This window comes from Lactuca serriola, chromosome 1 (assembly GCF_051521515.1).
Source record: "Lactuca serriola cultivar US96UC23 chromosome 1, Lser_US96UC23_V15, whole genome shotgun sequence".
NCBI classification, from domain to species: Eukaryota; Viridiplantae; Streptophyta; class Magnoliopsida; order Asterales; family Asteraceae; genus Lactuca; species Lactuca serriola.
Window position 1 is genome coordinate 210,384,805 of NC_136408.1, and position 11,876 is coordinate 210,396,680.

An 11,876-nucleotide genomic window follows, 5' to 3' on the forward strand; every position below is an offset into this window, starting at 1 on the left:
ATCCATAATGATATTTTTCCATTTCCACACGGTAATATCCAATGGCTGCATCTTGCCATGAGGTCGCTAGTGCTCGGCCTTGACTTTCTTGCAATTCAAGCACATCTCCACATACCATGCTATGTCCCACTTCATGTAGGGCCACCAATAATCTAGGCGAAGATCTCGATACATCTTCTTTGCCCTGGGATGGATGGAGAATCTCGACTTGTGTGCCTCCTCCATAAGAACTTGGCGCACTCTACCTGAGTAAGGAACCTAGGCCCACCAATGCAGGGTCAACAACCCACGGATGTCATAATCGAATGAGACCACCTGACCTGTGATCTGCTCTCACTTCTGGTTCTCTTCCTTTATTCCTTCGACCTATGCCTCCCAGATCTGATCCTTCAACGGAGTAATGACTGTTATCCTCAAACATATGTCTCGTATCGGTACTGCAACCGCCTTACGGCTAAGCGCATCGACCACTACATTGGCCTTCCCGAGGTGGTAGAGGATCTCACAATCGTAGCCCTTCACCACATCTAACCACCGGCGCTGTCTCATGTTTAGATTCAGATGGTCCATCAGATACCTCAGGCTCGTGTGCTCCGCGTAAATTGTACAACGAACCCTATAGAGGTAATGCTGCCAAATCTTGTGGACGAAAAACACAACCCCCAACTCAAAATTGTGTGCCGGGTAGTTTGCCTCATGAGGCTTCAGCTGCCTCAACGCGTACACAATCATGTGACCCCATTGCATGAACACTACACCCATACCTATGATTGAAGGGTCACAGTAAACTACGAAATCATTAACACCCTCCGGCAAAGTCAGAATCGGTGCCTCGCACAACCGTTGTTTGAGAGTCTCGAAGGCTGTCTGTTGCTCAGGATCCCAACAGAATGTCACCGACTTCTTGGTAAGTCGGGTCAATGGAACATCAATCTTTGAGAAATCCTGGATGAATCTCCGATAATAATCCTCCAAACCGAGAAAACTCCGAATCTCAGATAGATACCTCGGAACCTCCCACTGCATCACGACCTCTATCTTGGCCGAATCGACCAGAATGCCCTTCTGGTTGACAAGGTGCCCTAAAAACTGCACCTCACGCAACCAGAACTCACACTTGGAGAACTTTGTGAAAAGTCTCTCCCTCCTAAGTGTCTCTAACACCTCCCTCAGGTGCTCCTCATGATGCTACTGAATCTTGGAATAAACCAAGATATCATCGATGAATACTATCACAGACCGATCCAACATCGGTCTGCACACGCGGTTCATGAGGTCCATGAATGCATCAGGATCATTGGTGATCCCAAACGGCATCACCACGAACTCATAGTGACCATAGTGAGTTCGAACGGTTGTCTTCTTCACATCATCATCCCTGACTCGATTCTGGTGATAACCCAATCACAGATCAATCTTGGAGAACCAAGATGCAACCTAAAGTTGGTCAAATAAGTCATCAATCCTCTGGAGGGGATAACGGTTCTTCACCGTCACCTTATTCAGCTCCCAATAATCTATATGCATCCAATGTGACCCGTACTTCTTTTTCAAAAATAGGATTGGGGCTCCCCATGGCAAACTGCTCGGCCTGATAAATCCTTTGTCTAACTGCTCCTACACCTATGTAGACAACTCTTGCATCTCGGGAGGAGCCAACTGATATGGTGCCTTGGCTATTAGAGCCGCACCAGGGACTAGGTTAATCCTAATCTCTACCTGCCTCTCCGGAGGTATCCATGGAAACTCCTCTTGGAATACGTCTGAGTACTCATGTACGATTGGTACATCATCCACTTTCGCCTTACCCTTATCCCGGGTATCGATGACATAGGTGACATAACCTGCGCAACCCTTCTGTAAGTGGCGTCTCGCCCTCGCTGCTGAACATAAAGTCAATCCACACTGCGGCCTCTTGCCTCGAATCACCAAACCTCCCCCACTTGGGGTCCGAACTCGTACAAGCTGATGATCGCAGTCGATCATTACCCCATTCCGGCTCAACGACTCCATACCCACGATAACCTTATTCCATTGTAGAGGAATAAGGACTAAATCCACAGAAAACTACTCATCGAACAACTATATTGTACATCCCCGATGAACCCTCGTAACTCGTACTATCCTATCATCTGCGATTTCTACATTAAGAGGACATTCCAACTCCCTCGGATCTCCAACAAATTGATTGCTAAGCGTGATCGATACAAAAGATTGGGTAGCCCTGGAGTCAAATAATACTAGAGTAAATATTGTTCACAAGGAACGATCCTATAATAAAACATACAAATATGAGCAATAATCAATATAAATAAAGAGTTAAGGAGAAGATACATAGCCGTTACAACATCGGGTGCTTCACGTGCTTCCTCTGTTGTCATCTGGAAGGCTCTGTTCTTCGCCACTGGCGCCTCTGCCCAGCCCTGACGGCCATCAGTAATCCTCAATGTAGCAGGAGCAGGTGCCGCCACCTGTCTTGCTGCTGCTAAACTCGGACACTAAGACCTGTTGTGGCCCCTATGACACTACAAGAAAAAGTCGAAATAACTACGGAAATTTACTACGAAAGTAAAATCCATAGTTATTTTGCTACAGAATGGCTTCTCGTAGCTATTTTGCTATGGAACTTGCTACATAATTATGTTCTGTAGGTAATATTTGAATAACTACGGAATGTTGCTACATAATTGAAAACCATAGCTATTCTACTATGGAATATACTACGAACTAGTTAGACGTAGGTATATTTGCTACGGAATTAGCTACATAATTGCATTCTATAGCTAATATTTTGATAACTATAGAATTTTGCTACACAATCGGAGTTCGTAGTTATCATGCTACGAAATTTGCTACAGAATTAAAAGGCATAGGTATTTTGCTACAACTGTTGCTACAGATTAAATTTTGTATTTATTTTGCTACAAATATTGTTACGAAATCAAAATATGTAGCTATTTTGCTATAAAATTTGCTACCGTATTGAAGTTTGTAGCTAGCTTGCTACGACATTTGTTACAAAGTCAAAATCCGTAGCTATGTCACTACAAAATTTGCTACAAGATCATAGGTCGTAGCTATTATACTATAATATAAAAGCCATAAATATTATACAATAGAAGTTTCCAGTATGCAATTTTAAGTGTTTGGAGGTTTCTCAAGTAAAGTTTAAACCATTAAAACCGAAACTCAAATTGCAATTACTAATTACTTAATTAAATATTGCAATTTTAAGGTAAGGGGCTGGTCACATCCCGTTTGTTTGATCAATTGTGACCAACACTATCGCTACCCCACCCACACCCACACACCCATCCAATCAACTCTACCCTATACCCACACTTATCCCACCCACCTCCACATCCACACCCATACTCCCACTCTCACCCTATATACTTTGAGTTTATTCTAAGTTTAACTTAATATATTTTGAGTTTACTTAACTAGTTATTGTTATGGTTAATTATGATAATTGTTTCAAATATATTTAAATTTCACCACAAACTGATAATCATACACTTTTACAAGAAGTATCATATTGATTTTTGTGATAATTAATGATATTAATTTTTATATAATTTTAAAATGATTTTTTATAAGTTATTTGATAAAATATGATTGATATAAAATATAATATATATATATATATATATATATATATATTATTTTTTATATTATTTTAAATATAAATATAATTAAAAATATTTTTTATAACTATTTCAGAAGACGGACTCTTAATTGCTATCCTTAAAAACGTTTCACTATCTCCGACGATAAAAAAAACCTAACACCATTAAACCTAAAACAGCGGTCCCTCACAATCACACAATTGATCGACTCTACTAACCAACAATATCGTATACGTCTAGACCTCCGCCTCAAGTATCTTCTATCGACGTGCACACCTTCAACCTCCTCCATCTGCCCTCCAGTACGGTCACCGCAATGTCAGCCCTAATTTTAGAGATTCACATGGCCGAACTACCCTCCATTGGGCTTCACTTTATGGGGCCACGTTGCATTTGAGGTAACTAAGGGGTCGTTTGATAGTTGCTGATTGGGTTAGAGCTGACTGGGTTAGAAATGCTGACTGAGTCCACATCTGACTGAGTTTATGCTGTTTGATTATTTATCCGACTGATTGTGCTGAATGAAAAAAATGACCATATTACCCTTGTGTTGTCCCTTGTGCTAGATAAAATGATTATAAAAATACAAACTATCATATAAAAACAAATTTCAGATTTCAACTTTCATACAAACAAATTTCAGATTTAAAACTTCATTGTAACATATGTTTGACAAATTTCAGATTTAAAATTTCATTGTAACATATATATATATATATATATATATATATATATATATATATATATATATATATATATATATATATATATATATATTCATATGTTTGATCATAATAATGTTTGCTCATTGTTCTTGTCCTTAATTAATGGAACATGAACATCACTGTCCTCCAATCACAGTACCCTTTTGTAATAAAGTTTTTAAAGATTATCATGTGTGGCAGGTTCATTCAGAATCAAACTTCAAAAGGGATTTCATACATCAGAAAAAAAAAGATGCGGTGAGATACTGTTGTCTATGATATGCCTCGTGATAAAAAAAAGAGAAGAAGAAGAAGAGAACCTGCTGCAGTTGATGTTGTTGTCGATGATGTTGTTGATGTTGTTTTCAATTTTGGGAATTGAACCTGCTGCTGCCGTTGAGATGCCTCGTGATAAAAGAGAGAGAGAGAGAGAGAGAGAGAGAGAGAGAGAGAAAAAAGAAGAAGAAGAAGAAGAAGAAGAGAACCTGCTGTTGTGGTTGCTGCAGTTGATGTTGTTGTCTATGATGTTGTTGATGTTGCTGTCAATTTCGGGATTTGAAGGAGTCCTTGCTGAGAATTCGTGGAATCAGGAGGAGTCGCTAGGAATAGAACGTGATTTTGTTTTAGGGCGCAGGGGCAGAAACGGCAAGATAAGGGCTTTTCTTTGGTCAGCCTTGTTTTTGTGGAGGACCGAGTCAGTCAATGGGTCAGCTATTGCTGACCGAATCATCACTTTTGGAGGCCCATCAAACACTCTGACTGCTGACCGAGTCAGCAGTCAACTCTGACCGGTCCGGGTAAGTGCAAAACAAATGACCCCTAAGAATCTCCAAAAACCATAGAATCAGTTTCATAGGGGGGGGGGGGGGCTGGTCACATCCCGTTTGTTCGGTCGATTGTGGTGCTTTTTTGATGCGCATTAGACCTCGACCGAACATATTAATCGAAAATGCGGCATTGGTCTAAGTAACCCACATAAGTAAATAGTGTCAGTCGTGTAAAAAATCAGTTTTAAAATAGATTGTCTATTTTTGATCAGTGAGCATACCAATTATCTTATCGTCAATGGAATCTTGATTTTCGGTTCTAGAACATCAAAAGAACGATATTTTTATATAATCTATATTACTTCAATTTTATTTCAGAATCAGATTTGGTCAACATCGGTACTACTCGTTTAACCCTCATACCAGTCAAAGATTACTTTGACTTATAACATAATAAAAAACTTAATAAACCCAAAATTAATAATCAAATACCCTTTTCTTTTTCACTTTCACATTCCCACTAAAGAATTTCAATACCCCACTCTATTGTGCGATTTATCTCTAACGAAGGCAATTACGAATGCCGATGTCTCACTTCTCCAGAAATTTAATAATCAGTGATGTCTATCCTATCATGTGAGATTGAAGACAACGACAACCAACAATAGTTGTTACCATCTATGGAAGCAAGCATATTAGGATTCAATAGGTTCATGGTATTTAGCGGGCTATCCAAGTACGACCATTCACTCTGAAGCAAACATCTGTTTTTAAATATTTAACGTTTAATTAATTGTAAAATTAATTTGACAATTTCAGGTTTTTTTAGATTTTAATTTAACCATTCTCTCTCTCTCTTTTTTTTTTTTTTTGTCTCACTTAGTTTGGTTAAATTGTAGGTTACTTGTTACAAAATTATCTTAAAAGGGGTAAAGTGTCAAGTACCTTGAAGTTGTGAATTGAAAAAAAAATTTGAAAAAAAAAGCACGCAGACCCTTTCCTGGATTGGGTTTGACCCAGATTTTGTGACTAGAGCATTTCTCTCACAAATACCCACAAATCCTAAATGATTTACAAAAACATTGCCGCCACCTTCTACTATCTGCTACCTCCGGTTGTCCACTTCTGTCTGTCGGAGTTCTGCTAGCTTCGCTCCTAATCTTTTCTTCTTGTATCAGAATAGCATCTTAAGGAGTAGCACACTAATTAACTAGGAGGACCATATTTGATATAGAACACATATCTAATTTTTTGCTCTTCTCCAGCGAAATTGAGGGGTAGCACATGATACCCCAGGCTACTAGCTAGATCTGCCCCTGCCTGTAAGTTCTAAACTCTGTGATTAACCTTGATCAACAATGTTTAGATTTTATCATAGCAAAAAAGCAACATGATTGTTAATAGAGGAAAGTAAATAGAACAAGTTATAACAAAAGACTTCTGAAATTGAATTGTTCACCAAGTTTGTTAGGTGTAACCAAAGAATAAGGGCAGGTCCTTGTTCTTCAAGGAGAATTCTGAACAGGGGATTAAAAAAATAGGGACAGAGATAAAAAAAAATTGCTTACTAAACTTTCTATAAAATTACTTGAAACAGAATCTTAAACTAATAACAAAACTTAAATTAGGAAGTTTTTTTTACCAAAATACCCTGGGTTAAAAATGTCCCATATATTGAATTATTCCAACAATGCCCTAACATTCATTTATGTTTGCCTATAACTTAATAAAAACTATCAGTATCACAAGTAATACAACATAAAAACAGTAGGGGTTGTTGTTTCCCTATTTTTGGTCTTGTTTTGACTAAAATACACATGATGTTTGGACTTATATGCCCATGTTTCTAAAGTTTTGGTCTAGGTTATGACGAAAATGCCCCTGATGTGTGGGCAAATTTTCATTAATGTTGCTGATGTCATGGTTTCTGTTTGACCTATGCCTTGATTTAGATACTTTATGGGTTTGCTAAGTCTTATGATTTATGGAATAAGTTTCCTTCTATTTTGGCATCTGCAACTAACATTTTTGTTATTTGGTTTCTTATAGTTTTGACATAAGAGCACATCAACAGCTTTACAGATACTAAAAAGGTAACGTCTTTGCTGGAAACATATTATCCTTATCTTTTTATGCATGTAACTCAACATATCAGTACATCAACCACAACAGTACCATATTAGGCCGAAAAAACCTCTAAACATCATCAAGGGTAAAATGGTCAATGACACACTACTTTTCATTCACCTAGAAATTTCTATAGTATAATGCCTTATTTAGCAATAATATTAAACCTATATGTATTATATAGCATCCTACATCATATTTATGTTACATTTTATCTATGGTTGCTGTAAATAGAAATTAGGTCCGTTTGAATTGACTAATTTGGAAGTCACAGTGACACACTATCTACTTTTACATACTTTTGGAATTATCAAGTATTATTTATCTTTTTTTAGTTTGCATCTTAATTTTTCATTTTGCATATCTAGCACTTTTGTTACTTTCTTTTGTACAGTTTTGATATACGTAAAAAATATTATAAATGAACAATATAGATCGGAATTGGATGTATGAAAGGCTAGATGCAGATGGATTCATATCACCAATTTTTAGAAATGGCTTGAATACTTTCATCGAATTTGCGTGTAGCAATCAACGTTTTATGGATGGAGAAAAAATTAAATGTCCCTGCAAAAAATGCCTTAACAGACCATACCGAGAAGTTGAAGATATAAAGTTTCACTTGTCTAAGTTTGGTTTTATTCCAAAGTACTATGTGTGGGATAGACATGGAGAAACAACTACAGGTTGCACTTCGTCACAGATGGATGACACAACGACGAGTTTGAATGAACAACATGAACCCTCTTATAGAGAGTTGTGGTCTGGTTGTGAAAAAGTAACACAATTGTCTGTTGTGGCTCGGTTCTTGAATATCAAATCTGAATATCGCATCCCTGAGGAATGTTTTGATTCAATTTGTCAATTGATGAAGGATGGTTTACCAAAGGACAATACCATGGTTGATAGTTTATATGAGACAAAAAAATTAATACAAGGACTTGGTCTACCTGTGGAATTGATTGATTGTTGTATGTATGGATGCATGTTATATTGGCGAGGAGATAAAGATCTTGATCAATGCAAATTCTGTGAAGCGCCAAGGTATAAGAAGTCAAGAAATTCTTCTAAGTTTTCACGTGTACCTTTTTCCCGAATGCATTATTTGCCTTTGATTCCAAGGCTGAAGAGATTGTATGCTTCTCAAGCAACAGCCGCTTCCATGCGATGGCATACACAAGATCATGGGCACGATAATGGAGTTATGTGTCATCCGTCTGATTCTGATGCTTGGAAGCAATTTGATGTCATCCATCCATCATTTGCAGCCGAAAGTCGTAATGTTAGGTTGGGACTATGCACAGATGGGTTCCAACCCCATGGCACCTCAGGAGCACAACATTCAACGTGGCCCATTATAATTACACCTTATAATTTGCCACCATCTATGTGTATGAAAGAACCTTACATGTTTTTTACTGCAATTGTGCCTGGACCTAAAATCCCTATGCAAAGGTTAGATGTTTTCATTCAACCTGTTATAGCAGAATTAAAAGAGTTATGGGAAGAAGGCATTGTAACTTTTGATGTATCACTTAGACAAAATTTTCAAATGAGAGCCGCTTTAATGTGGACAATTAGCTATTTCCCTGCATATGGCATGCTATCTGGTTGGGTAACCGCAGGTAAGCTAGCATGTCCACATTGTGGAAAATATTAACAAGCATTTACGCTGCCAAACGGTAAAAAGATTTCTTGGTTTGATTGTCATAGAAGATTTCTCGAATCTGATCACCCATTCAGATTGAATAAGACTAAGTTCACCAAGAACCGTACTGAACAAAGGGGTCCTCCTCCAATTATGAAAGGTGTATAAATTTTAAGGGAAATTGAAGATTTTGGCTTGTTAAAAGTGACAGAAGTTAATGCCAAGTTAGTAAATAAAGCATGTAGCAAAAAAGTTGGATGTAGATGGAAAAAAAGAAGCATATTCTAGGATTTGCCATATTGGAAAACAAATTTAATAAGACATAATTTTGATGTTATGCACATTGAGAAGAATTTTTTTGAAAATTTGTTTTACACAATAATGGATGTTAAGGACAAGACAAAGGACAATACAAAAGCAAGAGCTAATTTGAAAGTCTTCTGTAATAGAAAAGGTTTTGGTAAAAATCAAGTTACAGGTCAGTACACAAAAGCACCATATGCATTAAGCAAGGATGAAAAAAAAAGTCATATGTAAATGGGTGGAGAATTTGACTTTCCTAGATGGTTATGTGTCGAATCTAGGGAGATGTGTAGACTTGAGCTCACATAGACTGTTTGGAATGAAGAGTCACGATTGCCATGTTTTTTTGCAAAGATTGTTGCCAATTGCATTCCGCGAGATGTTGCCAACCAAGCAATTACTGAGATACGTCTTTTCTTTAGAAGCTTAACCGCAACAGTAGTTACTGTTGAAGACATGAAAAGGCTTGAAGCTGAAATTCCAGTAATTCTTTGTAAATTGGAGGAGATATTTGTCCCTGGCTTTTTTGACTCGATGGAACATTTACCGATACATTTGCCATATGAAACAAAGATAGGAGGTCCTGTTCAATATCGTTGGACGTATCCATTTGAAAGGTTAATTTCGTACTTCAAATTATATTTTATACATTTAAGTGTTAAATATTGATTAACTTTTATATATAACCTGTTCCATTGTAGATTGCTCCATCAATTGAAAAGGATGTTAAAAACAAAGCTAGAGTGGAAGAGTCAATTTGCAATGCATTTTTGGTTCGTGAAGCCTCAAACTTTTGCTCTCACTATTTCGAGCCCAATGTTTATACACGTAACCGAAAGATGCCTCGTAATGATGATGGAGGAGCTGAAGATGTTGATGAAGAAAAGTTGAGTGTATTTTTACATCATGGCCGCCCATATGGAAAACTCAAGAGTAGAAGGTTAAGTGATAAGGAGTTTAATGCATTACATTTTTACATACTATTTAATGAAGAAAAGTTGCAACCGTATGTCAAGTAAGCTTGTAATTGACATTTCAATGTCACATATTATTCAACTTTGCATGACTTCAAATTATTTTAAACATGTTTACAGAAAATATGAAAGGTTGTTGAAAGAACTATATCCTGATATAAGCGAACATGATCTCATGGAAGAAGTAGATACAAACTTTGCTTCATGGTTTGTGAATTATGTAAGTGTTCAGGATATTATTATTATTATTATTATTATTATTATTATTATTATTATTATTATTATTATTATTATTATTATTGTGGTTCTTGTTGTTGTTGACGGATTTCTTATGTAGTTCCTTTTTTGTAATATAGGCACGTCAAAATCAAATAAATAACAAGTATATACATGATCTTTCAAGAAGGCCATTAAGGACGGTGAAATTATATAACGTCTACTTTGTTAATGGTTATAAGTTTCATACAGAATCACATGGTGCTATCAAAGTGACAATGAATAGTGGAGTGTGTATAAGTAGCGACTCTTGTGATTACTATGGCAGGTTGTTGGAAATACTAGAAGTTGAATATCCTGGTTTGCCAATTAAAAACACAGTCTTGTTCAACTGTGAATGGTACGATCCAACTCCTAATGTTGTGGTCAAGGTCCATAACCAATATAAGTTGGTTGACATAAACAAACAAAGAAAGTTTAGGAAGTTCGAACCATTTGTTTTAGCTATGCAAGCTACACAAGTTTGTTACATTCCATACCCTAGCATGAAGCAAAACATGTCTGACTAGTTAGCTGTATGTAAAGTTAAACCACGTGGATGGATTGATGTACAAAATACTGATAATAAAAAAAAATGATGATGCTTTTCAAGATGATGAAGCCGAAACAAATGAAATCATTAGCCCTATGGAAGAAGCATCCACAAGTTCACGTCATGAAACCATCGACTATGGTAACATCTCAAGCAATGCTTCTGGTGATGGTGATGATGATGATGACAATGAGGGCGAGTTTGAGTATAGTTCATCAACAAAAGAAGAAGAAGATGGAAAAGATGATATGTATGACGATGATAGTGATTAAGACTTTGTTAATGATTTGTTTGAAACTTTAGAGATTTGTTTTTTGGTTTTAGTTGCTTTAGAAATTGGAACAATTATAGAGCCATCATATTTTTTTTTCAAAATAGGTATTTTGAAAAGTGGTATTGATTTGTTTGTTATACCATCATACTTTCATTTCCTCTTATTATAGCGTTTTACTTTAATTATTTTAGTTGATGATAACATTGTAATCTGTGTTGCTTTTTCCTTGCAAGGGTATTTTAGTCTTTTCATTTTTTCTTGTAGTCCTTTTGGTGGAAACTTTGGTTTATGCTGTAGGGAAATGCTAACATGTTCAGGGGTAAATATGGAATTTCCTCATGTAAAATTGGACATATTATAAATCAAAAAAATATATCATATGATGTTAGCCGTACACTTAGTCTGAAACCACAACCTGATCAAATTTATATTTGAGCTTGAAGATCACTTAGCTGAAGCCCAGAAACATGCATATCGTCTAGTAAAGAGACACAAAGGTATTTAATATTTGATAATGAGGATGGGAAGGGCATTCATGTCTTTTTAACACAATTTGTGTAATATTGTTATAGAGTTGGGGCAATCTCTATCAGATTTTGGAATAACGATCAAGCTCCTTGGTGCTTGGACTCCTTTCTCTGA

General features: G+C 36.6%; 1 long non-coding RNA gene across 1 annotated transcript; it reads left to right on the top strand.

Moving 5' to 3' along the window:
- The first annotated feature begins 8,002 nt into the window (after window positions 1–8,002).
- Window positions 8,003–11,436, top strand: LOC145049032 (uncharacterized). The gene is made up of 3 exons (XR_013683158.1): window positions 8,003–9,795; window positions 9,880–10,372; window positions 10,509–11,436. It is a non-coding gene; the product is annotated as an uncharacterized LOC145049032 (long non-coding RNA).
- Window positions 11,437–11,876: the final 440 nt, after the last annotated feature.